The sequence below is a fragment of the Lithobates pipiens genome, unplaced genomic scaffold, assembly GCF_037356315.1.
Source record: "Lithobates pipiens isolate NorthernLeopardFrog02 unplaced genomic scaffold, aLitPip1_a1.2 Scaffold_16, whole genome shotgun sequence".
Lineage (NCBI taxonomy): Eukaryota > Metazoa > Chordata > Amphibia > Anura > Ranidae > Lithobates > Lithobates pipiens.
The window spans coordinates 64,013,996-64,041,012 of record NW_027507748.1 but is presented as its reverse complement, the minus strand read 5'-3'; the positions used below and the strand labels follow the sequence as shown (position 1 = coordinate 64,041,012).

General features: G+C 45.0%; 1 protein-coding gene across 7 annotated transcripts in view; it reads right to left on the bottom strand.

Moving 5' to 3' along the window:
* TIAM1 (TIAM Rac1 associated GEF 1) overlaps nt 1-27,017 on the bottom strand; it is a 553,722-nt gene that overhangs the window by 255,919 nt on the left and 270,786 nt on the right. Inside the window, exon 1 of one of the 7 annotated variants that reach the window (XM_077480002.1) lies at nt 22,373-22,490. The exons of the other annotated variants lie outside the window; for them this stretch is intronic. The gene's annotated coding sequence lies outside the window, so the exon portion shown is untranslated. Of the gene's footprint in view, nt 1-22,372; nt 22,491-27,017 lie in introns of those variants that run through there. 7 annotated transcript variants of the gene reach the window in all.

Sequence of the window (27,017 nt, the reverse complement as noted above, 5' to 3'; positions counted from 1 at the left end):
AAATCACACCCACAATTATAATTAAAATATGTATTAAAAAAAATAAAAAAAAACGCAGCGAATGTAAAAACTCTTGAAAGCAACATCTCCAAGGCTACACAAAGTCGTTTTCAAGTGTTCCCATGATTCAAAATGCTTTCTAAATTTTTGCTGACATGTGTTGCTACTTGTCCTTCCCAACATGCCAAAAGTGTGCATTGGAATAACCACTTGCACTTAAGCACTTATACATAGCTGACCACATATTGTATGCAGTTTTCCTGATTGTATTTTTAGTGATGTGATTTCATTGAAGAGTCTGCATTAAAATAAGGGAATTTTAGATGTGCGGCAGACAAAAAAAATAAATAAAAATAAGGTTTTCCCAATATGACAGCCTCCCTGAACTCCAAGCACCCATTCAGACTAGCAGGATTTCAAATGCTCCCGTTTTGTGCAGAAACACACAATGGAACTCACATTTTTCTCTATGGTGCCCATCCACATCAATGCAGCACAGCTGCAGAGCATTTTTCGAAAGGGTATAAAAGGTGCTACTTTGATGCACCTTGATTTTGGCCCCCCTAGACTTCAACTGAAACGTAGCAAAAAAGTGTGTAAAGTACATGTACTTGCATTTTTTTTGTTTTTGGCAAAGTTGTGTGTATAAAATCCAGTCTCCATTGGCCTACGTAGAGCCATGACGTCAACCATACCATTTCCTTTGGAATGAATTGAATGCCATTCGCTTGCCAGGCCCTATCCAACATCAGTACCCGACCTCAAAAACTTTCTTACGACTGAATGAACAAACTCCTCCAAACCATTGGGAAATACTTCACAGAATGGTGGAGTTTGTTATAGTTGTAAAGTAGGGCCAACTACATATTAAAGTCCATAGTTTTGGAATGGTATATGGGTTTGATGGTCAAATGCCCACAAATATTTTGGCCATATAATGAAAGTAAGCCAGCATTGCAGATAAAGTGGACCAAAAACGGCCATGTGCAAATACCTGCCTGCTTAAAATAAACCATAGAAGATTGAGGATGCATCATCGACGTGACTTAGGCATGCTGCCAAGAATGCAAAATAATTTGGGAAGAGTTTGCTTGTAAGGTTACATGCACATTTTCAGATATAAAACATGCCTAGCCTAAAAACACAGCAATTTCTCGCACACAAGGAGCCACAGGTGGGATGTACAGATGGCCACAGATGTGAATAGCTGAATGTCCCTCCATGGGTGCTCAACCTGTGGCCTTCCAGCTGTTGAAGAACTACAAGCTTCATGAGACATGAGCAAGGCTTACAGTTTTAAGCATGACTCCCAAAGGCTGAGGCACGATGGGACTTGTAGTCCTGCAACAGCTGGAGGGCCACAGGTTGAGCACCCATCTGACATCTGTGTAAATGCAGAGCTTCTGTGCATCAGTGCTTACCCTCATGTGCATTTCCTTAACACAGACATTTAGCCACCCCCATGGTGACCAATCGGTAAGACAGTATTTCCTATGGTAGACAAGAAAAACTTGAAATGAGGTTCCATTCCATCCCCAGTCTATTCAATAGAAAAATAATAATAATAATATTTACAACTCTTCCTTTACAGCTCTTTCAGAGGACCCAGAATTCAGGAAGATTCTACCCTCTAGCCTCATCTCCCAATCTCAGGTGATTTAAACTGACCAGATGGGTAGATTTTTCAACAAAAATTCTTAGAGAAAGAAGGTCCTAAAGAAAGTGTGTTCGTTTTTGACTGCATTGAGAAGAACATTTAAAAAGGAGCAGGATGAAAAGTTTCTCTCGACCAAACAATTTTCTAACAGTGAATGTGGTTTTCGTTGCGTAAAGTCCAATTAATTCCAAAGTCAAATCAAACACAATCTTTCAAATAAATGTCCTGAGAATTTTTTTGGACCCCCCCTTTTCTAACAATTTTCGTTTGAAATTCTATCTATCTATAGCCAGCTTTAAAAAAAAGTGCAATAGAGAGCTTTCTGGTAGAGTCTATAACTGGTGAGATACATTTCTAATAAAGCACCGAGGAGACAGGTGACCTCACCCTTATGTTCAGCTCATCCATCTATCACCGAGACACCTCCCGGGGCATGTATACCAAGTGACACAAGAATGCCAAGCTTTTCCCAGGTGTCTGCTTAGCCAATAAAGAGCACCGGTGCCTGCAGCAACATACTGATCATCCAAGGCTCTGCGGTAATAAGGGTCATACTCATTGACTGCAGTAATAGCGACCTCCCATGGAAACTGATATGGGCTTTGTTTATTTTTCTTTCTAAGTAACCGGAGTACTGTACTCAGAGTAACCCTTTTTTTTCCTACATGCACTCACTACTGGAACATAAAAAAGTGGCACTATTCCACATACATAAAAAAATATATAAATTGAGAGAGAGAGAGATAAATATCTATATCTATATCTCATACACATTCATAGGTCATAAGAATTAGCCTAGCCCTTCAACACCAAATGGCATCTCTCCAAATACTACCAAGGAAGCGAAGGTACGGAGGAAAATTCTGGTTCGTACAGTTTAATTTTAAGCCCAGGTTCACACTCCTGAGAACACAGACACTCCGGTGCTGATCACATGCAATGTCTGTGTAATGCGCGTTCAGCCATACAGTTTTCTGACTGAAATCGCATTGGATTCGCAGGAAAATGGTGCAGGGACCTTTTTTCCTTGCACTGGAATCGTATCGCATGGGTGTTCTCACTGCGATCTGTGAACTGATCTGGGGGTGTCTTTAAACAACGTATTGACATCCCCAGCAGTTCTCAGAGGGCAGTGTGAACTGCCCGTGGGAGAGATGCGAGAACCAGTGTTCCTGCATTGCTACCAAACCCACAACAGTAAAATCAGTCTGTACATGCAGTAAAGCATGCCTGTAATACTCACTGTGGAACCACAGGGGTTAATCCTCCACATTGTGTAAAAAGGCTGTTTAATCCTGTCTTCTTTGATCCTCCCCTTCTTCCACCATCCCCCATCTATCTCCTGATAATACAGAGCCTTTGGAGTCACTCTGCACACGCTCAGTTTTATGCGCATTGATAGAGAGCTTATTTTTTTTCTTGGGGAGGGTGCATGTGATCAGCACAGGGCCAATCAGCACTGTCCAGACAGAGGGTCAGGGGGTCCTGCAGACTCATAGGACAGTCAGTAGAATGACAACTTCTCCTAGAAGCTTTAACCAGACACTGATGCAAGTCACATGACTGCTGTATACCGCTAAATGAGAAAAAGATATTTAGCCGTTTAGATTTACTAAAATAATTGCACTTCCATGTTCTGTGTACTGTGGGAGACCCGATATAGTGAACGCAGGCTCCTGGGTTTAGCAACACTTCAAGAAAAGATAGTCTTCTCCAACCTATGTATATATGCTAACATATCACCAGATCAGAAAGAGAGCAAATCCTCCAATGGGAACACCTTTTCAATGACAAATGACAGAGGCTTTGATTACTATGGAGAGATTTCGTCTCACTTCCTATCACACAGAAAGGGGATGGGAAATCTCAAATTTGAAAAAAAACACACTAATGGAAAGTTTAATCCTTCCCTTCTACAAGATAAAAAAAAAAAAAAAGGGTGTTTTTAACTTTAAACAATGTGCTCACAGGAAACAATATGGTTTAAAATCTGTTATGAAGTAAGGTTTGGGACTGGAACAGCAAGTCCAGTTTCACATAGGCTTCAGCTTGTACAAGAGCAGAGTGAATGGCAAACTTATGAAACCTTCAGCAAGCTTTTGCAAAGCTTTCACAACAAGCTTCGAGCAGCTGTTAGCCTTTAAAGTACCCTTCAGCTCCTGTTTGGAAATATTATACACGTATCTTAAAGGGTTTGTTAACCCACACTATATAATCCGCTCACTCTCTTAATATGTGTGTGTGTGTGTGTGTGTGTGTGTGTGTGTGTGTGTGTGTGTGTGTGTGTGTGTGTGTGTGTGTGTGTAACAAAAAAGAAAATAATGCAGGCGGAGGGGCCAATATTCCCCCACTGATGAGGTCAGTCTGGAGGTGAGGAGAAATCCGGCAGGTCACATGACCGACAAACACAAATCAGGTGTATACGGCTTTTTTTTCTTTTATACAACGTCCACACAGGGGGACACATTAGGAGACTGAGCGGATTATTTAAAGCGGGGTTCCACCATTGGAACTCCCGCTCATCGGAACCCTCCCCCCCGCCGGTGTCACAGTTGGCACCTTTCAGGGGGGAGGGGGGTGCAGATACCTGTCTAAGACAGGTATTTGCACCCACTTCCGGGCATAGACTCCCACAGGAGTCTATGCAGTTTCCTGTCCTGACGGTCCCAGAAACAGCGCAAACCATTCCTATTGCGCTGCGCGACTCGCGCATGCACAGTAGGGAACCGGGAAGTGAAGCCGCAACGTCATACACATGTATATATAGTAATGTGTGTGTGTGTGCGCGCATCCATCCCGAGAGGCCAACCCCCACCCCCTGCATCAGGGTCCCCAGAGAGGCCAACCCCCCCCCTTGCATCAGGGTCCCCAGAGAGGCCAACCCCCCCCCCTTGCATCAGGGTCCCCAGAGAGGCCAACCCCCCCCCCCTTGCATCAGGGTCCCCAGAGAGGCCAACCCCCCCCCCCTTGCATCAGGGTCCCCAGAGAGGCCAACCCCCCCCCCCTTGCATCAGGGTCCCCAGAGAGGCCAACCCCCCCCCCCTTGCATCAGGGTCCCCAGAGAGGCCAACCCCCCCCCCTTGCATCAGGGTCCCCAGAGAGGCCAACCCCCCCCCTTGCATCAGGGTCCCCAGAGAGGCCAACCCCCCCCCTTGCATCAGGGTCCCCAGAGAGGCCAACCCCCCCTTGCATCAGGGTCCCCAGAGAGGCCAACCCCCCCTTGCATCAGGGTCCCCAGAGAGGCCAACCCCCCCTTGCATCAGGGTCCCCAGAGAGGCCAACCCCCCCTTGCATCAGGGTCCCCAGAGAGGCCAACCCCCCCCTTGCATCAGGGTCCCCAGAGAGGCCAACCCCCCCCTTGCATCAGGGTCCCCAGAGAGGCCAACCCCCCCCTTGCATCAGGGTCCCCAGAGAGGCCAACCCCCCCCTTGCATCAGGGTCCCCAGAGAGCCAACCCCCCACCCCTGCATTAGGGTCCCCAGAGAGCCAACCCCCCACCCCTGCATTAGGGTCCCCAGAGAGCCAACCCCCCACCCCTGCATTAGGGTCCCCAGAGAGTCAACCCCCCCACCCCTGCATTAGGGTCCCCAGAGAGCCAACCCCCCCAGCCCTGCATTAGGGTCCCCAGAGAGCCAACCCCCCCAGCCCTGCATTAGGGTCCCCAGAGAGCCAACCCCCCCAGCCCTGCATTAGGGTCCCCAGAGAGCCAACCCCCCCAGCCCTGCATTAGGGTCCCCAGAGAGCCAACCCCCCACCCCTGCATCAGGGTCCCCAGAGAGCCAACTCCCCACCCCTGCATCAGGGTCCCCAGAGAGCCAACCCCCCACCCCTGCATTAGGGTCCCCAGAGAGTCAACCCCCCCACCCCTGCATTAGGGTCCCCAGAGAGCCAACCCCCCCAGCCCTGCATTAGGGTCCCCAGAGAGCCAACCCCCCCAGCCCTGCATTAGGGTCCCCAGAGAGCCAACCCCCCCAGCCCTGCATTAGGGTCCCCAGAGAGCCAACCCCCCCAGCCCTGCATTAGGGTCCCCAGAGAGCCAACCCCCCACCCCTGCATTAGGGTCCCCAGAGAGCCAACTCCCCACCCCTGCATCAGGGTCCCCAGAGAGCCAACCCCCCACCCCTGCATTAGGGTCCCCAGAGAGTCAACCCCCCCACCCCTGCATTAGGGTCCCCAGAGAGCCAACCCCCCCAGCCCTGCATTAGGGTCCCCAGAGAGCCAACCCCCCCAGCCCTGCATTAGGGTCCCCAGAGAGCCAACCCCCCCAGCCCTGCATTAGGGTCCCCAGAGAGCCAACCCCCCACCCCTGCATTAGGGTCCCCAGAGAGCCAACCCCCCACCCCTGCATCAGGGTCCCCAGAGAGCCAACTCCCCACCCCTGCATCAGGGTCCCCAGAGAGCCTCCCCTCTCTAAGGGACCCCTGCAAAGACTCAGGGCTATAGCCCCAAAAGCCAGCCACTGCCTTTCACCCATCCTATACATTGAGAGGTAGGCTGTATAACCAAAGTGCTAATCTTATAGCTGCAAATCTAGGCAGGATTTTTATTTCTGCACAGGGCAGATTACGTTCAGCACCCACTATCACTATGCAAAAGACATTTCTAAACCATGGCCAGAAAATCCCCAATAAATCCTAAACCCCTCCCACCCCCACAATCACCATCCTTGGATTTTGACATGCAGGTGAAAGACGACTTTACAATTCAAACAGCAATTAAAGTTCTTTAGGATCCTCCGCATTTCCACATAGTTCACCGAGAAGAAATGTCTCTAGGACAACCGCTAGTCCACTGCCAAATAACACTTCCCGGCTTTATGCATGGCAGTTAAAGGCTTTTAAAAGGTTTTGCAGAAGCACATCGAGCAAAAAAGGTGCCTCAAACTCATCATAGTAGATTTAAAGCCAATCTCGAATATCTCACCTAAGATTTAATGTGTTAAAGGAATTTCAAAATAGTCATATTTTTAAATCACTTTAATAGCAGAAGAATACTTATTATTACTTGACATGTTGGATTTTTTATGACAGAGGAGACGCTCTGCCTCTTTTGTCGCAAATATTACTTCTTGTCGGTGTTCTGTGCATATGTGACACCCCGTCGGTACGGGACGTGTGCAAACCATGCATGCGCGTGATACATAGAATCTTCTGAAATGCATCCCATATCCTTGCCTTCCATGTGCGTTCCACTCACTTTGCAACCAGTGTTCTGTCGATATGGATTGCTCTAATAGCGCATGCGCAGCTATGAGCAACATTTAAAGAAAAGCTGTTGCTTCGTCAATATAGGCATGAGTTATTTCAGAGTGTTCCATATCGACAGAACACATGTTACAGAGTGAGTGGAACGCACACCGGAACATTTTAGGTCTCACACGCATGCGCAGTTTTGGAGTGTCCCATACAGACAGAATGCGTTTTTTTCTTTCTTAGTGTACCCTGGGTCACGCATGCACAGTTCAGTCTATGGTTCAATTCTGTTCGGGGACGTAGTAACTACCATGTATGTGTGGGAGTTACGTCGTCCCAGCCAATCAAGATGGCTGAAAGCTCAGAAAAAAGGAGGAAGACCAAGTGAAGACGGAAATTCTGGTGATGGAGGGCAGTGCAGATATTTCAGAGGAGGAGGAGATAACTTTACTAGTTAAGTATCATAATATGCAAATATGTTGTACATTATGGCAAAAAGTTCCATGTACACAAATTTTTATGTCCGCCTGTGTTAAAAAAAAAAATAAAAAAAAAAAAAAAAAACCCTGGAAGATTTTGGCTCTTAGGCCGCGTACACACGCGGGGACTGTTCGCTCAACTTTGTCCGCTGAACAGTGTTTCGGCGGACAGTCCGCTCGTGTGTGGGCTTCAGCGAACAGTTTCAGCGGACAGTCTGCTGAACAAAGTTTTTCGGAATTTCCGAAAAACTGTCCGCTGAAACTTTGTTTCAGCGGACAGTCCCCTCGTGTGTAGGCTTGTTCGTCAAACTAAGTTCCGCGCATGCTCAGAAAGAATTTACACGCCGAAGGTTGCATTGCAGTGTATAGGACGTCGTTTTCTAGTCCCGTCGTACGTGCCGTTCACATCATCGCGCACGGCTTCAGCGGACTGTTCGTTCGTCGTGTGTGGGCAAGTCCGTCCATGCTATTTTTGAGCGGACTGTCCGCTGAAACTGTTTGACGAACAAAGTTGAGCGAACAGTCCCCGCGTGTGTACGTGGCCTTACCCTCAAAGGGGGGCAATGCTCTGCCCCCACCCCCCTTATAGGATGGCAACACTGTGCACCACCCTGTCCCCGTCTCATTGTGCTCCTGCATTGTCACATGGGCTTCAGAGGTTTGTCACCATTAGAAAACTGGCCTTGAGAAAAGCCCATATAGCCGTCACTTGTGTAGATGCATGTAAACCGGACGTGGCTGCAGGAAGCCCAGAGATAGCGGATAGAGGATAGATTCAATCCGGGGAATATATATTGCATTCCAACTTTTATGTTTTGGTCTTGACATGTACGTACTTTTGGCAAATAAAAATCCTTAAAAAAAAAAAAAAAAGAGAAAGAGTTGGCGTCTGAACTTCTCCCTTCAAAGAAAAGCCTCTAAAAACGCAACTGCCTAAGGCCCCTTTCACACTAACGTCCCGTTCAGGCCCGCCTGTCAGTTTTTCAGGCGGACCTGAACGGGTGCTCCATAGAGGTCTATGGAGCGTCGGATGTCAGCGGTGACATGTCCGCTGACATCCGACCCGCTCCGATCCGAAAAAGTGTGACGGAGGAAAAAGCTATTTTTCCATCCGTCTGCGGATCGGATCGGATGACGACGGGCACTGCGGTCCGTCGTCATCCGATCTCCCATAGGGGAGAGCGGCGCTGTGACAGGTCCGTCCCTGCACAGTGTGCGGAGACAGACCTGTCATCTCCCTGCTCAGCGGGGATCGGCGGAGTGATCCCCGCTGAGCAAACGGACATCCACGGGGCGGATCAGAACTGATCCGCCCCGTGTGAAAGGACCCTAAAAACAACATTAACCGAACCTGTGTACATGTACACATAAGATAACATTGGATGAGTTCAAGGACAGCTGAAAAAAGGATCCAATTGCCTCTGAACGTCCGTTTACCAGCAGCAGTGTACCACGAAGCCTAAGGCGCCTTTCATACTGAGGTGGGAGGTGCGTCGGCAGTAAAGAGCCACTATTTTTAGCGGCGCTTTACCGGATTTGCAACACTATTCAGCCTCTAGCGCAGGGGGGGGGGGTTAAACCCCGCTAGTGTCCGAGAAAGGGTTAAAACCTACAGCAAAGCACCTCTGCATAAGCGCTTTGCCGGCGGTATAGCGCGCTGCCCATTGATTTCAATGGGCAGGATCGGTATACACACACACACCACTCCTTCACCACTGCAAAGATGCTGCTATAGCAGGACTTTTTTTTTTTTTACCATCCTGCCAGCGCACCGCTCCAGTGTGAAAGCCCTCAGGGTTTTCACATTGGAGACAAAGCAGCGGCCGTTTCAGGGCGCTTTGCAGGTGCTATTTTTAGCGCTCTAGCACCTGTAAAGTGCCCCAGCGGGAAAGGGGTCTTTGGGGATCAAAGTCAAAATAACATGGATCATGGCCCTTCATATCTCAAAATGTAAAAAAAAAAAAAAAAAAAAAAAAACACTGTACCTTTTAGACCTGGAGGTGTTAATTTTTAATAAAGTTAATCAAACTGCGCAGACCTATTCGTGGATTACATCGTAGAGATTAAAATAGATTTATAGTTTATAAACAATATAAGAGGGGAGTGCAGGGCAGCTATACAAAGGATCAGGCAGCGGTCTTATTAACACTTTGTGGTTTGCTCTGAAGAATATGAAAAGGTAGCAACACTTAATGTGCAGTGCCTGAATTTTACCAAATATACAACAAAATGCTAAAAAAATACACAAAAAATAAAAAAAAATAAAAAAAACGTATCGAACCATATTCTGCATGTCTGCATCAGGAAAAGCTGTAGGTAATAAGACAATCCCGTCCTCAGCTTGGTGGTTGTTATTCTCTATGGCCTCTCCCATGCGTTACATTAAACGGTCACTGGCAGTGTTAAAAAGGCACAAAAAAACAACACTACATCATCCCTGGGCAGACCAAGGAGTGTAAACTACTTTCTCCATCATCTCCAGTATGTAGAGCGCCGAGAAATTTGTTACAGAGAGTGGAACCCTGGGAGAACATATAAAAGATTCACAGATCCTTTAATGTCATCCCAGACTCTGGAAATGTTATGCAGCCAAGTAAAAACAGAATATAGAAGATCGGATACACCCATGTCAGATCCACTTCAAAGAACTACTTTATGAATCTTAAACAGGCCATACATTTAGATTTTCTTTGTTTAACCTACGAGCTGAACATAAAAAAAACAAACAAAAAAAACAAACAGGTTCCCCCAGCCATGCAAAACAAAGATAGATAAATCCCCCTGCTGGACCAACGGTGGTTAACAGAATACCTGAACAGTGGCTGCATCGGGATGGATGCAGCTGCTGTTTGGCCAATACATTTTCCGCTTTTTACACGCTTTTGACATTTCACCAAGTGAATTTTGGCTTGCTCATCTGGAACTGGACGAAATGCGAGCAGTGTTATGGCCTTCTAAGGCCTCATGCACACTGGATGTTAAAATAACGTTATAAAAACGCCAGTAGCTTTGCAGTGAGGTTTTTCAACTTTTTTCAACGTTTTTGCAATAGCGTTTTTCCACTTTAGCGTTTTTTTTTTTTTTTTTTTCACTGGATTAAAAACGTTAAAAAATGCTGGCAAGTGAAGTTTTTGAGCGTTTATCGACATTTATCAGCGTCAGAGCGTTTTCACAGCTGAAATAAAAAAAATTAAAAAAAAGTCTCTCAGAACCCACTGTTTTTTTTTTGTTTTTTTGTTTTTTTTTTGTTTTTTTGTTTTTTTTTAACTGCTCAAAAACACCACTGCCCCAAACTGCTGGTAACAGCCTATGTGCGCATGGATACATAGGATAACATGGCGAGTTTAAGGACTGTAGAAAAAAAAAAAAAAAAAAAAAAAAGTCTACAGCCAAAAACAGCTGCTGTAAAAACGTCAAAAAACATCCAGTGTGCATGAGGTCTAATTCTCAAAAAAAATAAAAAAAGTCTATACACATCCACCACTTAATGACTAATCTATTTTTCATGAAATTTTTCTAAGGGATCGTTTAGATTTGTGATTCATGTCTTTGTGGACCTCGCTTTGTGCCCTAGTAGATGGGGGGCCCCAAACTGTTCCCACAAAGTTGGGAGCAGGAAATTGTCCAAAATGTCTGAGTATGCTTATACCTTAAGAGTTCCCTTCACTGGAACTAGGGACCCAAGTCCAACCCCTAAAAAACAACCCCACACCATAATCCCCCCTCCACCAAATGATTTGGACCAGTGCACAAAACAAGATCCCACAAAGACCTGGATGAGCGAGTTTGGGGTGGAGGAAATTGACTGGCCTGCACAGAGCCCTGACCTCAACCCGATAGAACACCTTTGTGATGAATTAGAGTGGAGACCCCAAGCCAGGCCTTCTCGTCCAACATCAGTGCCTGACCTCACAAATGCGCTTCTAGAAGAATAGTCAAACATTCCCATAGACACACTCCTAAACCCTGTGGACATCCTTCCCAGAAGGGTTGAAGCGGTTATAGCTTCAGTGCAAAGGGTGGGCCAACTCAATATTGAACCCTACGGATTAAGGCTACTTTCGCACTGAGGCGCTATAACGTTAAAAGTAGCACCTGCGAAGCGCCCTGAAATAGCAGCTCCATTCACTTCAGTGTGAAAGCCCGACACTGGAGCGGTGCGCTGGCAGGGCGTCAGAAAAAGTCCCGCCAGCAGCTTCTAAGGAGCGGTGAACTTACTGCTCCTAAAGTGCCCCTGCCCATTAAAAAAATAATGGAGCAGCACTGCTAAATCACCGCAGCAGCGTTTTGCAGGTGTATTTAACCCCTTTTTGGCCATTAGTAGGGCAGTTTTAACCCCCACTAGCGGCCGAAAAGGGGTTAAATAGCATTGCTTTACCATTGACGCCCAGGCCGGCTCAGTTTGAAAGGGGTCCACGAAGCCATTAAAGTTTGCGCGTGTGTGTAAAGGCAGGTGACAATTACATTTTTTTTTATAATATTATATATATATATATATATATATATATATATATATATATATATATATATATATATATATATATATATAATCTTTTTTTTTCTCCACACATAATGGATAAATAGAGCCTTTCTTTGGGGCGGGAGTTTAAACATCAATCACTCTCTGATTAAACAATTTCATGGGCCAAAGATACCGTATTATCTCAATCTAAATGGTATTGCTGGCAATTATTATACCCTTCCATTCTCTAATAACCTTCCTTATCCTCCATCAGAAGACCCCGTCAAGGTCAGGACATCACTTGCACAAAAAAAAAAAAAAAAAAAAAAAGTGTCCTAATCGTTGGGAATAATGAACATGGTGGGCTCACGTGGCTCGGGGCTTTTGGAGACACGTATCAATGTCTCATTATGCGCAATAGGAGTCTGGCTGAGAAAATCTTATCCCATTGTGTCTGCAGACACCAGTGCTTGTGTTTGATGCTGTCATTGCTCTCCTCTTGATTAAAGTCATTGGCTGATAAATTGCCATGTTATCTCAGGAGTACAGGACACCCCGCCGATCACAATGTAGAAGACTGAAGAGAAGAAGGGAATCAAAAGCCACTAACAAGCAATCTCCATAATGGAAAAAATATATGGCTATCCTGCAGGATTTGGCTACAACATTCCAGAAGGAAGGAACAGAAAGGAAGCAATATCGGGGAATTCTGCTTTTTGATAGACGGGGATTATAGTACTGGTCCGTCTTAATCAGTACAGCATTAAGGGGTTGTGTAGAGAATAAAACTGGAGCCCCTTCCCATCACAAATCATTTTTCATAAATTTAAAGCCCTGTTTTGGCTATACTTGAGAATTATTTATTTTCAGGATTTTATTAACAACCCCGTAGGGGAGATTTTCCCTCACTTCCTGTGCCCATGACACCAGGGGGGAAAAATAAATATATAAATAAAGGGCGGTAGCAGTTGTCACCAGGAGGACAGCACAAACATTCAGAAAGTTAGAACGTCCAAGCCCTCATTTATACAGGACTCCAGCATTATAGAGAAATTGATCTTTAAATCTTGAACCAACTAAATGCCAGATCAAGTTCTCCTGGATTTAAAGAAAAAAAAAAATTCACCCCTATTAAAAAAAATACAACTATGGCACCATTATTAGTGTCTAGTAATGGCAATCTACATGCCATTAAATGGCAGGTGTTTTATTCTTTACATACGGTACCTTTTTTTTTTCTCCCTCCGCATTCTTCTTGGAATGATCATTTTTTTTTTACCAAGGACAGATCAATCAATCTCCCTTTACTTCCTGAAATTCTGCCTAGGGCCCCAGGCCTACCTGTTAGAACATGTGACAGGAAGTTCCCAGGATGCATCTGTGAGGCCCCAGATACATCACCAGTGACTCACTCAAACAGGAAGTGGAAAAACAGTAAATTGTAAGTAAAAGTGATGTTTAATGAATGTAAGATGACTCCATATCAGCATACAGAGATGTATGCTGTGATTTTTTTTTTTTTGTAAAGGGGGAGGGGAGGGGATCCACTTTAAATGTACATGGTTTTGGAGTATCTAATCTGCCTCTGGATGCACAGAATATTTTCTAAATGCAGTTACACTGAATGAACCTGAAAACAAGTACACAGCGAGATTGAGGAGGTTGCAAAAATCTAATGCAGCTGTACATGGTAGCCAATTAGCGTCTAACTTCAGCTTGTTGAATTAAGCTTTGACAAAACAACATGATTGGTTTCTATGCAGAGCTGAACCAGATTTTGCAGTCCAGTTTTAGTAAATCAGCCCCAGTGTGTATTATACCATTACAATAACGACACACATTTATATGGGTTTAGATATGTGAATGAGGCCTAACCATTCCCACTCTACAAAATGGTATTTTTTTTTTTTTTTTTTTTTTGGTCTTTGTCCCCATTGGAGGGATTTCCATCACTTCTTGTCTTGACAGCAAGTACAGGTAAACCTCCCTAACAGGAACATAGGCCAAAATAAAAGCCTAAATCTCCCTCCACAGGAACATAGGCCAAAATAAAAACTTACGCAATGCGTTGCTATTACCAATAAAGCAAAACCTCACCCAAAAGGGGAAGTTTCTGCTTTTCCACATCATCCCACTCCCTTCACTTTTGGATATAGTTTTGACTGATACCCGATAACACCTTCTGGGACATGTCACAAGTCCAAAAAAAAAAAAAAAAACAACAACTGCAGGACCAATCACAAATCGCAGTGCACGCAAGCACATTGAGAAACCAGCTGCAAGGAGTCATAGGCAGATTTTCCCTTAAACATGCCAGTGACAGGAATCCGAAGATGGGCCAGGTTACTTCCAAGGTAAGGATGGCGTTGGACCTCTGGACAGGCAAGTGTCCTGTTAAGCCCCTTTCACACTGGGGCAGTTTTCAGGCGTTACAGCGCTAAAAATAGCGCCTGTATAGCGCCTGAATAAAAACGGCCCCTTTCACTCCAGTGTGAAAGCCAGAGGGTTTTCACGCTGGAGCGGTGCGCTGGCAGGACGGTGAAAAAAGTCCTGCTAGCCACATCTTTGGAGCGATGAAGGAGCGGTGTATTCACCGCTCCTACCCATTGAAATCAATGGGACAGCGCGGCAATACCGCCGGCAAAGCACCGCTGCAACAGCGCTTTGCCGGCGGTTTTTACCCTTTTTCGGCCGCTGGCGGGGGTTAAAACCACCCCGCTAGCGCCCGCAGACCGCCGCTAATAACGACGGTAAAGCGCCGCTTTACCGCCGACGGCCGCACTGCCCCAGTGTGAAAGGGGCCTTATTAAAAATTTTCATACAACCCCAAGATTCTCTAACTCCTTCAGATCCACGCTATAGCCGAATTCGGACTTTAACAAAAAATAAAAATGTAGGTGCCCAGTAAGCAAGTGGTTAAATGGCATCCCAACACACCTTACCAGCGCACAGCATGTGCGTTCCAACACACCGCACAGCAATGCGAGTCATCTGTGAATTGGCCCCTAGGGGTAAAAATTTGACTAGCAGCTTTTAGCGACAGCTACACTTACATTCTCCTGTTGGGTGCAGGCAGCACTGCCCGAGTAATTTGTGTGGTATTGGTTATGGAGTAGGGAAGAGGTATTGCCAGACAAACCCACACTGGATAAAGGGTAGCAGTCAACCAAATATACCCGACACCCTCCAAACATGGATTCTTTAAAAAAAAACTGTAAGAGGTTATCACCTGCAACGCCACATACACATCAGGTGACCAGAAATGGGTTCAGTAGAGTCATCACAGCATACCTGTATTTTGGGAGAGATCCATAAACTGGTACGGGAGACAAGTTGGAAAAGTTTGCTTTCTTTTCTTTATGGATTTAATTATGAAACTTCTAGGTGATATTAACTGCAGTCACAATCTCTGGACACCAACTGTCTGCATCTAGAGCTGTTAGAATCCATCAGATGAACAGTTACATGTAAGCAGCACCAGCTATTGATTTGTACATGGTGCAATCTGCCCCCGATACTACTGGCTGAAACTGTTCGCACACACTCATGAGGCTAGATTTTTCCCGCAGGAAGCATTGCAGACACTTAATGGCTGCTCTTGTGAATGGGGTCCATGTGCTAAAACTTTGTCCAATGTCTGCTGAATCAGCAGAAATGCGAGCCATGGGCTGCCCTACAAGCACCACCCAGCTTGGCAAAGGTCAGCCAGGTGGATCAACTTAAGGACCTATCAGGTGCAATCAGTGTTCAAAGGGGGGGGGGGTAGGAACAGGTACCTGTATTAATTTTTTTTTTTTTTTTACAGGCACCCTGTCCCCACTCCCGGGAAATAAGGCCGCGGCAAAAGTAGGTCAGCAGCTTGGCCCCCCTCCTCCTCCTCTTCTGCCGATGACAGCGGCAGCAGCCGACCAGCCAATGTAAACATTGGCTGTGGTGCCCACATCACCGGACTCCAGGACAGGCAAGTGTTCTAAAGTTAAAAGTCAGTAGCTGCAGTATGTGTAGCCGCTGACTTATTTCTTAAAAAGGACGGACGGAACTCCTCTTTAAGTCAACAGGAGTTAGTGTCTGGCTGATTATTTTCCCTTCATCCCTTTAAAATTATGGCATGGCATTCAACCACCAAAATACACTAAAACCTTATCCAAGGAGGACTAGGTTACAGTGCCTACCCCCAATATACAAAGAATTGGCTCTACAGCTACAGCGTAAATACTGGTCAGAAACGGGAAGCTTCTTACAAATTACAATGGGCATTGAGTGATCAGCCAGTGCTTAGCTGGACTGGTACACTGCCAGGACCCACAGCTTCCCTCCATGATGGAGGTTACAAAGCAGAAGACAGGTGAAGAAGGGTGGCTGGATAGAAAGTCTACCACTGAAGAAGTTTTAGGAAAATTCTGCACATCAAACATGGATATCTGCTGCTCCTTGCTTTGTACGTAGAAGGTCACAAAACATTCACTGAAGATTGAATGTGCAAATCAGGTAAAAAAAAGATCAATGCAAGAACCCAATCCTTTATTTATGAACCATCGGACAGATCTAGACTCCGCTCAACTGCCAACTGAAGGAGAACACAAGGCCAGCTGACATCCTCTGGGATCTGGTGACCTTCCTCATCCATAGATGACCCGTGGTGAGCTCTCTTCGGGAACTGTCGAAAAACGTCAGCACCATAATCTCAGCAATAGTTTACATTGTGTGACATCAATGAGTATATTTCTTAAGTCGTGACTATTTCACAGAATGTTTTCCTCAATAGCTCATTCAAATTGCTACAATTGTGTGCGTGTGACGATGTTTTAACACGCCACCGCATTCCAAGAACAGCGAGTAAACAATGACAGCTTGTTTATCAATATCAGGAGAAACCAAGTCCGGGTGAGTTCTTCGCATCTCCTTCTAGAAACCCGAAAAATGTCAGAGGCAACAGAAAGAACCAAGAGATCAACCTGCCAATGCTCACTTCTCAAGGAATCGCCAGAAGAACCCGAAAATATCCACTGTACCCCGGTTGGGAAAAGATGGGCCAAAGAAGGACTGCATCCTACCGTTTTGGTAGAATATAGCCAGCAGTGGAGAATCCTCCATCCCTACTGTTTAGCCTGGATGGGGAAATCCAAACTGTCCTTTCCTCCAGTTTCTATGAAATGCTCAGGTATCTATTGGTGTCTGGGTACTTTTTCGGGAAGGCTTCCCAAAGTAGATCTTCTAAAAGCAAGGGGAAATTTGCCTACATTTGCACTGCCAACTTGTGCAGATGCAAAGGACAGCAGAAGGAATCTGCCAATTCCACCACTTGTGATCCGCTAGCTGCAGCTTCCAAGCCCTGTACGCTTCAATGACAGAGACAGGTGTGAAGAAACCCAAAATGCCTTCCCATATTTGAAAGTTCTTCTCATAATCAAAAAAACTAAAGCAGCAAGTTAACTGGTTTTCACAGAAACACACTGTTCAGCAACACATGTGGTGGGGTCATTAGGCTGTAAGCTCCTATGGAAAGGCCTGCTGTAAATGTTTTAGCCCTCGTTCACATTGGAACGACTTATGTGATTTGACAGTTCAAACTGCATGACAAGTCGCACCCCATTGTCAGCAATGACACTGTTCAATTTGGTGCAACGCCAACACTGCGGGGCTGCATCGATTTGTAAAAGTTCCTGTACTACTTTTAGTAATTTCGTGGTGTGACTTGCATAGACATCTGTATAGGAAGCTGCATAGACTTTCAAAATTGCACATAAAATTGTACTGACATGCGGCTTTGAAATTGTGCGATTTCAGATGAAGTCTTATGATTTTAAAGCCGTATTCAATGTGAATGAGGGCTTAGGCCCCTTTCGCACGGGCATTCCGTTCTGTTTCATCAGTTCAGACAATAGAAGAAAAATAGGACTTTCTTTGACCCCTTTCACACCAGCGGACCGATCGGGTCCGCCTGAAAAACAAGTGTGGACCCAATCGGACCACTAATTGTTCTCTATGGGGCGGTGGATGTCCCCAGAAATGTGTCTGCTGTCAGCCGCCGGCATCCGATCCGGGACGCTAAAAAACAGGACAGATGGAGATCCGCTGGACGGTTTATGAGCGTATCGAACGACAATCGGATTGGAAACGGACATGCAGTCAGTTTCCAGCCGACAGCCCCATAGAAAGTAGCAGGCTGTATCCGTGTCTGCTCTGCATAGCAGAGCGGAATGGACCCGTCATCGCCTGCTCAGCGGGGATCACAGGAGAGATCCGAGTAGGCGGATCCGCTTGCATGGATTCCACCCCGTGTGAAAGGGGTCTTTTATTTAAAATAAATAAATATAATGGATGTCAACCGAGGTGGATGATCATCCACTTGCCCATAGAAATGCATTGGTGTCCATTTTTCATCCATCAACGGAGGGATAAAAAAAAAAAAAAAAAAAGACAAATGCAACGCCCGTGTTAAAGGGGTCTTAATGTTACTCCACTAGCAAGCATCAGCACTCTGTACATGAATACGGTAATCCAATACCCACACAGGCAGATGTGCCACCGAATGTTAAATGCTTTCAGTTACCTAATAAAAAAGTAGTTGCTCCCCAGCATGGATTCCAGCATTCAATGGCTGACACAATACGTCGGGTGCTGGCACTGTAGTGTGAAAGCTGAGCAGAAACCATGGACAGAGCAAAGAGGGGGATGGGAAGGTACATTCCAAACAAAGACAAAACGACAAGAGGAAGAGTATGTACAGAGACCCCTGAAGGGGTCACCTCCAGCCACCAGAACAGGACAAGCCTGTTAGCGACAAAAAAAAAAAAATGCACATTTTAATTGCATTAGAGAACGGGCGCAATATTCGGCGGTTGTGAAAGCTGCTACACATGGCAAAACTACGGAGAAAATGTTTAGCAGGAGTTGTGATCAACCTAAACTCTCCCCGATGCCTCGATGATCCAACCCAAACTCTGCCCGGTGCCTCGGTGATCCATCCAGAGACAGCAGAGGAGGACTGGGCCATGTCATAGAATTCAACAGAAGAGGACAAACTGGTTTCCCAACGTTCTGAAAAACGAAGGGCTCATTTACATTTCTGCTGTGCGTTAATAAGCACAGTAAGCCACAAGCCCAAAAAAATTAAACCCATCGCTAATAGTGCAATGACATCAGGTTGGCCCTCGACTACTAGCTGGCCATCCATTATACAATTTTCTGTACAATCTCCTTTAGAATTACCTTCAACTATGTAGTGAAAGGGCCTGTCTGATTGGATACAAAGCTGAAAGTGTTATTTAGGTTTGACCTCCCATTATATGGCGTTTATAAAGCTAAAGGATAATTAAACAAGAAAATGTGTATGTCTGGCCAGCCTTAAGTGCCGGTTCACACTACTGTGGTCTGTGAGATCACATGTGATTTGCAGTGCAAATCACATGCCATGTCCGTGTGATGCGATTTTAGCCATACAGATAGTATGGCCGATAACGCATTCAGTCCAAACTCGCACAGGACCCTTTTTTTGGTCCGCACCAGAATCAGATTGCATGGGTGTTCACATTTCCATGTTCTGTGTACTGTTGTAGACCAGATATATTGAATACAGGGTCCTGGGTTTAGTAACACTTTCGGACTGGTTCACAAGTGCAGAGCTCTCTGAACAGCAATTTGTGTTCGGATCGCTCTTCAGCAAGTATTTGACAGGCAGTGAGGAGGCGTATTGCCACTTCACCGCCTGCTTTAACCCCTTGATCATTGCTTGTGGCTGCAGGGCGCTTGCAGAGCAGCCCCATTCAGTTGACTGGCCCGTGGTTGGCCCACAGGGGGTAGAATTTCTAGCTTTGGCTTCAAAGCTAAGAATCGTAACACATGGACACCCCCAGCTGCTGCCTCTGCCGCTAGGGGGGGGGGGGGGGGGGGATTGGGGCAAGACCTTAAACAAAAAAGTGTAAAGGCAATCTAAATCATTACAACATTTTGGCAGCCCGGCCACTGAGGGCCCATTCACACTGAAACATTGCAAAGTCATTCTCAATGGCTCCCCATGCCACCTGGGCAACACAGAACAACCCATCTGCATTGTGCCACAACATAACAGCACACACTTCACATGCGTGCATTAAAAAAAAAAAATTGTTCAGGTCCAAGTTTAGTGCTGAGCAACAGGTTGCCTTAAAGCAACGCATCAATTACTGCATGTCACCACAACTCCATTGGTGTGAATGGGCCCCGAGAGTACAAAGGCAGCCATAGCAGAATATACATGTCATGGAACAATCGCTGGTCAAACAAAGCCACAACTTCTCCATCCAACACGTGCGACTTCAGATTTAATACTGTGCAATGATTTGATTGGTTCCTCTTTACAAGTATCTAACAGGATTCCATCAACTGCATGAAAACACGCGAGGTCTTCCATTTTCACATCGCCTTGATCTTCCCCTATATATCCATCATTGGGAAGTATTTATTAACAATAGAAGCAATGAATGAATGAATTTTCCAACAATGCAACCCGATATTTACACAACAGTGCAATTAAGTTAACATCTCAATCTTAAAATGATTCCAGACACAGTTGGGACACCGAACTTTAGATTGATATCAGATGGGCGTTTCTGCCGCTAGACACAAATAGCCAGCGACAGGCTCTCTAAGGGTTTTTTTTAATATATGCCGCAGAGACTGCAGCTCCTCTGAAAAGCGATTTGCTCTCTATTCGCTTTTCAGAGGTGTTAGTGAGGAGTGGCATTGCCTCCTCACCCCCTGCTTCAACCCCTTGGACCCTGCACTAGTGGGGTTGCGGTGTGCTTGCAGAGTGGCCCGTTCTTAATATCGATTCCTGCAGCAGCCATGAAGAAAAGCATCAAAATTGCGGCATGTGTACACCCTCGGCCGCTGCAGTTAAAGGGGAAGCAATTGAGGGGCAGTATAAAGGGTGGCTCAATCGTGGAGTTTAATGGCCACCACAACTGCTAGTGTAAATAAACCCTAAGGCGGCTGCCTGTCTGTCCCTAGGTAATGGCTCAGTAGCCAAATGCAGCGAGATGTCGCTCTGTCGCTGGCCAGAATGCTGCTCAATCTTGGCCGCTAGTGATGGCAGCGACAGCTTGCTGCCTTGGCTACAGAGGGGGCGAGTCCATTAAGATGGTGGGGCCACTCAGGCCCAATGCACACTCTATACATAGAGGGAACTCGCATTACCGCCTGCGATTTTGTGTGGGCGATTTCATGTGTCACACGCAGGGCAGCCCCTTCACTTCTATGGGCTGCCCTATGTGCGATTGTCATCCCAAAATGGTCACTCCTTCCTGGGCGACAGGCTTCATGGGATTTTTTAAAGGTACATTTTTCCAGAGTGCCAATCGCAGCAAATTGCCCCGGCGTTTGAAGTTCCATTTAGAATGAAAGGCACCCAAATACGCATTGCAGCGATTGCCACGCACTTTAGAATCGATGAGTTTCTGCTCGCGATTCCAAATCGCCAAGTGTGAATGAGGCCTTAATGATCCTGCCACTGGCGATGTCAAAAAACCGTGTCAAAGCCGCCCCTCTGAAATCAACCTTAGTTGCAAAATAAATAAAAAAAATAAAATAAAAACCATGGCACACAACCACCTCATCACGAAATGACTAAACTGGATTATATCGGGTCTTTAAATACTTCCTAGCATTGGATATCAATCTTCAAAAAAAGATTTTGTGTACAGAGACAAACAAATCCATTGTAATCCCTCCCAGGACAGCAGCAATCTAGGACATACACATCCAAAATTGTTCAATATACCTTGTTTAAAAGGGGAAATAAGAGATTTTTATTTAGTGATGGCGATAAACATTTAAAGTCAGGGACAATTAACCAATCCTTGAAAATCTGAGAATTTTTAATTAGGAAAAAAAAAAAAAAAAAGAAGAAGTATGAAATAAACTTTGTAGGAGGAAAAAAATTTAAAATATAATTGTCATCATAAAAAGAGATTTTATTACAAAGCGGATCAATGTTCAGAGCCACATAAAAAAAAAAAATTAATAAAAAAGTATATATATATATATATATATATATATATATATATATATATATATATATATATATATATATATATTTTAATAAACTACTAACACCCTGTACAATAGGTATCACCATATTACTTAATAAAAACAAAAATGTAATTTTATTGCAATGCTGATCTACTTTCAGATACCAAACAAATCCAAACTAATCCTTCCCAAGACAGCAGCAGCAATCCAGGACATCTTAAAACGCGACGCTGATCAACTTTCAACGCCAGGGACATTTCCAAGGACACAAAAAGTCAGCCAATTCTCTGAAATCAGAGCAAACTATAAAATAAACTTTGTAGAAAAATGTTTTAGAAATAAAAAGGTATTGTCAAAATTTTAGCAGAGTGCTCAACATACCGATACCATCTACAAATGTCAAAACAACAAAGACTTGCAAGTCAAAACCCTAAAAACAATTCCAAAACAAAAAACAACTCTGTATTATAAAGGATAAAAAGAGCAACAAGAGATGATTAGGAACCAGCAGCAAAACAACTATCAAAAAGTAAAACAAATAGAAAAAAAAAAGAGAAAAAGGCAAACTCACCCATTGTTTGGCTGTGTGCATGATTCCCTGGCTGTCCCCGTCCACATGCTGCACACAAATGAAACAGCTTTCACAACTCAGTGCTTGTGCTGGCTGGCAGCACTGGGAGGGGATCACTAAGTTTCATAGGAAGATGAGACAGGCCAATGTGGGCGTGTTATGGGAGCTTTTTTTTTTTTTTACCTCTTTCACTCCTCTTTGCCTCCTTCCTTCTTTTTATCTGTTTAACTTGCCTTTTGGTATTTAGTCACAGCAGGCAGCACTAGCTTGTGGGAGATTGTCCCATGTGTGCGGCTCTCCTGCTGCTCTGCCTGATTGCCTGGAGGGGAAATCACAACTGGGGGCCTCCAATTTGCAACCTAAAAAAAAGCCCAGAGGATGGGAAAACCCCATAAAATGAACGAAAACGCTCGCCGTCTCTAATCTTCGAAGGAGAGTTTTGACATTTTCAATTTACTATATTAAGATCGAAATTAAAGCCGAACAATTTTCTAGTGTATGTTTTTACCTTTTTTCTTTTTTTTTGTTTCACCAGGATAGTATGAAAATGTCTCTGTCATTGTCAGTTTCCCTCTAAATAGCAAGGAATCTATTGTTCCGAATGTCTTTGTTTAAATAGTCTCAGATTAAATATTTAAAGTGAATCTGGCAGTGAAAACAGAAGAAGAGGCACCAACATACCTCCCACCTCTCTGGGAGGACAAACAGGACCTTTTATTGTATACAGGAAGTGCTTCTTAACCCTGTACTCAAGTACCCCCAACAGGCCATGTTTGCAGGTTTTCCTTTATCTTGCACAGGTGCTTTAAATTAGAGTCAATGGCTTGGTATGTTGGACAGCTATTTTATCTAAGAGGGCTTTCACACTGCGCCGCCCCTTAGCGTCGGCGGTAAAACGCCACTATTTTTAGCGACGTTTTACCGTCGGATTTGCGGCACATTTCGGCCACTAGCGGGGCACTTTTACCCCCGCTAGCGGCTGAGAAAGGGTTAAAAACACCCGCAATACGCTTCAATAGCGTTTTGCCGGCAGTATTGCAGCGCTGCCCCATTGATTTCAATGGGGAGCAGCGGGGGAGGAGCGGTAAACACACCGCTCCTTCATCGCTCCAAAGAAGCTGCTGGCAGGACTTTTCCTAAGGTCCTGCCAGCACACCGCTCCAGTGTGAAAGCCCTCAGGCTTTCACACTGGAGACAATGGTGCAGCAGTTTGAGGGTGGATTGCAGGCGCTATTTCTAACGCTATAGCGCCTGCAAAACGCCCTCGGTGTGGAAGGGGTCTAAGCCCTTGTACACACGGTCGGAGATTCCGACAACCAAATCCGTCGGATTTTGTCCGAAACTGTTGCATACACACGATCCGACGAAGTTGTCTGAAAATCCGACGTGATGACGTTATTTCGTTACGACGTGACTATGTTCAGGCTAATAACCAATAGCTTTGATGTAGGAATTTGATCTGAGCATGCGTGGCACTTTGTCCGATCGGAATTATCTACACATGATCGGAGTATGTCCGATCAGAGCATTTTGTCGGAAAATATTTCCGGCAAGTTGGAAAATTTGGTCCAATGGATATTCCAAGGGAAACAGTCCGATGCATACCACACACAGTCGGAATATCCGACAAAACGCTCCGATCGGACACATTCAGTCGGAATCTCCGATCGTGTGTACAAGGGCTTAGAGAAATTCCCAAAGCATGTCCTGTTGGGGGTATTTGAGTACAAGGTTGAGAACCACTGCTGTATACAAGAAGTGCCAGGATAAGGTCACCCGCAACCCAGGGCAAACATGCCAAACTGCACCCCCCAAGATGTATGAGTATTATGTGTCAGCAAAAATCCCCCCCCCCACAAAAACATTGAGCCCTAAACTGCATGCTTTCCCCCATAGAATAAATCTGCCCTCCTCCCGGTCCAAATACACCCCCCCTGCTGAAATACACCCCTCAGCACAAATCCCCCCCCCCCCAAAAAAAATCCTCTCTTCTAGCACAAATCCTCTGCCCCTAAAATTTCCCCTTACAATAGACAACTGTCTCTTTTTTATAGTGCAAAAGTGGAAGGGGGGGGGCCTTCCACTTTTGCGCAAAAAAATAAATAAAAATCTTTACTTTCTGCTACAAAACATATCAAATTAAAAAAGAAATGAATCAAAAAGTCTTCATAAATTTAGGCTAATAGGTATTCTGCTACATATTGTTGGTAAAAAAAATCCAAATAAGTATATATTGATTGGTTTGCGCAAAAGTTATAGCGTCTACACACTAAGAGTTATTTTTCTTTATTTTTTATTTTATTTTTTACCAATAATGGTGGCGATCAGCGATTTATAGCGGAACTGCGATATTGCGGCCGACATTGGGACACTGACACTTTTTTGGGGACCAGTGACACTAATACAGTGATCGGTGCTAAAAAAAATGCACTGTCACTGTACTAATGACACTGGCTGGGAAGGGGTCACGTCAGGGGTGATCAAAGGGTTAACTGTGTGCCTAACCAGTGTTTTACTATACTGTAAAACTGCTACAGGGTGGACTTTAAGTGGTTAAAAAAAAAAAAACATTTATATCACGTTAAGCTAACCGTAGATAGATCGAAATTCATCTGGTTCAGCAGAGTCCAAGTATGGCTGTCCCTGACCGACAGACATTATTAGATCAACTTCTGTTGAACAGGAGTGTTGAAAAACTTTTGTCAATCATTACCTGGAGTCGCTGATCAGTGTATTCTAAGGCAGTTTGTATTCTACTGGCAGTTTTATAACCTTACTTTAATGTCCAGTGTGCATGGAGCACACTGGACATTAAAGTAAGGTTATAAAACTGCCAGTAGCTTTGCAGTGAGTCTTTTAACGTTTTTTAATGTTTGTGCAATAGCATTTATTAGCGCTTTTTTAGCGTTTTTGTTTTATATATTTTTTTTCAATGGATCAAAAACGTTTTTGAGTGTTTATTGATGTTTATCAGCGTTTGGCGTTTTTTGTGGTCAGAAAAACAACTCCTGAACGCGATTTTATGGCGTTCAGAAAACAGCCCATAAACTCCACTGCTAATAAACGTCCAATAACGTTCATGTGTTGCATGGACACATAGGATAACATAGAGGGGAGTTTATTGGCTTTTAAAAACGCCCCAGACTCCAAATAACGGACGTTTATGAGCTCCAGGGTGCATGGAGCCTGATAGTTGAGTCCCCCACTGTCAGAATAATGGCGAGATTTAATAAAACTGGAGCGTGCGCAATCCGGAGCAGCTCTGCATAGAGACCAATCAGCTTCCAGGTTTTTTATTGTAAAAGCTTAATTAAACAAGCAGAAGTTAGAAGCTGATTGGCTACCATAAACCGCTGCCCCAGTTTCTGAGTGCTCCAGTTTTAGGCTACTTTGACACTGGGGTGGGTGGGCATCGGCGGTAAAACACCGCTATTTTTGGTGGCGATTTACCTTCGTTTTGGTGGCACTTTACCTTTGTTTTAGCTGCGCTTTTAACCCCTGCTAGCGGCTGAAAAGTGTTAAAACCGCCCGCAAAGCACCAGCGGTCTGACAGCACTACATCATTGATTTCAATGGGCAGGGGTGCTTTAGGAGCAGTGTATTCGCCACTCCTACAGCGCTGCAAAGATGCTGCTTGCAGGACTGTGTTTTACCGTCCTAAAAGCGCACCACTCCAGTGTGAAAGCACTCAGAGACACTTTACAGGCGCTATTTTTAGTGTTGTAGCGCCTGTAAAGCGCCTCAGTGTGAAAGCAGCCTTAGTAAATCTCCCCCCCCCCCCCCCACAATATCTTGGCGGGGGGGATTCTTCCATCAACTAGTTTGCCTGCAAAAAGGAATCCCAAAAATCTATGGCTAGCTTCAGACAGTTGTCCTCATTTGAGGATTTTCTCTTACCTCCTGTTTTGGGGACATTCTTGGCAAAAATGGACAACAGTACACATTAAGGGGTCAGTTTCCCCAACAGGGACACAAATGGCAATTAAAACTTGACAGAGGGTCTAAGGCTAGTCATAGATCAGTGATGGCGAACCTTGGCACCCCAGATGTTTTGGAATTACATTTCCCATGATGCTCCACTACACTGCAGAGTGCCTGAGCATCATGGGAAATGTAGTTCCAAAACATCTGGGGTGCCAAGGTTCACCATCACTGCCATAGATGGTGGTTGTGCAGCATATGGCTGCAGGGTGTTTGCAGAGCGGCCTCATTCAGTACAAAGCTCCTGAGGGTATAATTCCTGGCAAAGGCCATGAAGCAATGCATCATGATCACAGCATGTGAAAACTCCCAGCCACCACCTGTCCCAGCTAAAGGGGGGGCAGTAAAATCAAAGATCAGTGGTGGGGTTTTACCACCCCCCCCTCTCAACTGCTGGTATGAATGAACCCTAACACATTCAACGTAATGCACTGTACACACGGTCGGACATTCCAACAACAAAATCCGTCGGATTTTGTCCTAAACTGGTGTTGCATACACACGGTCGGACAAAGCTGTCAGAAAATCAGATCGTGATGACGTTCGTTCGTTACGACGGGACTACGTTCAGGCTAGTAGCCAATAGCTTTGGTCTCGTAATTTGATCTGAGCATGCGTGGCACTTTGTCCGATCGGAATTCTATAGAAACGATCAGAAAAAGTC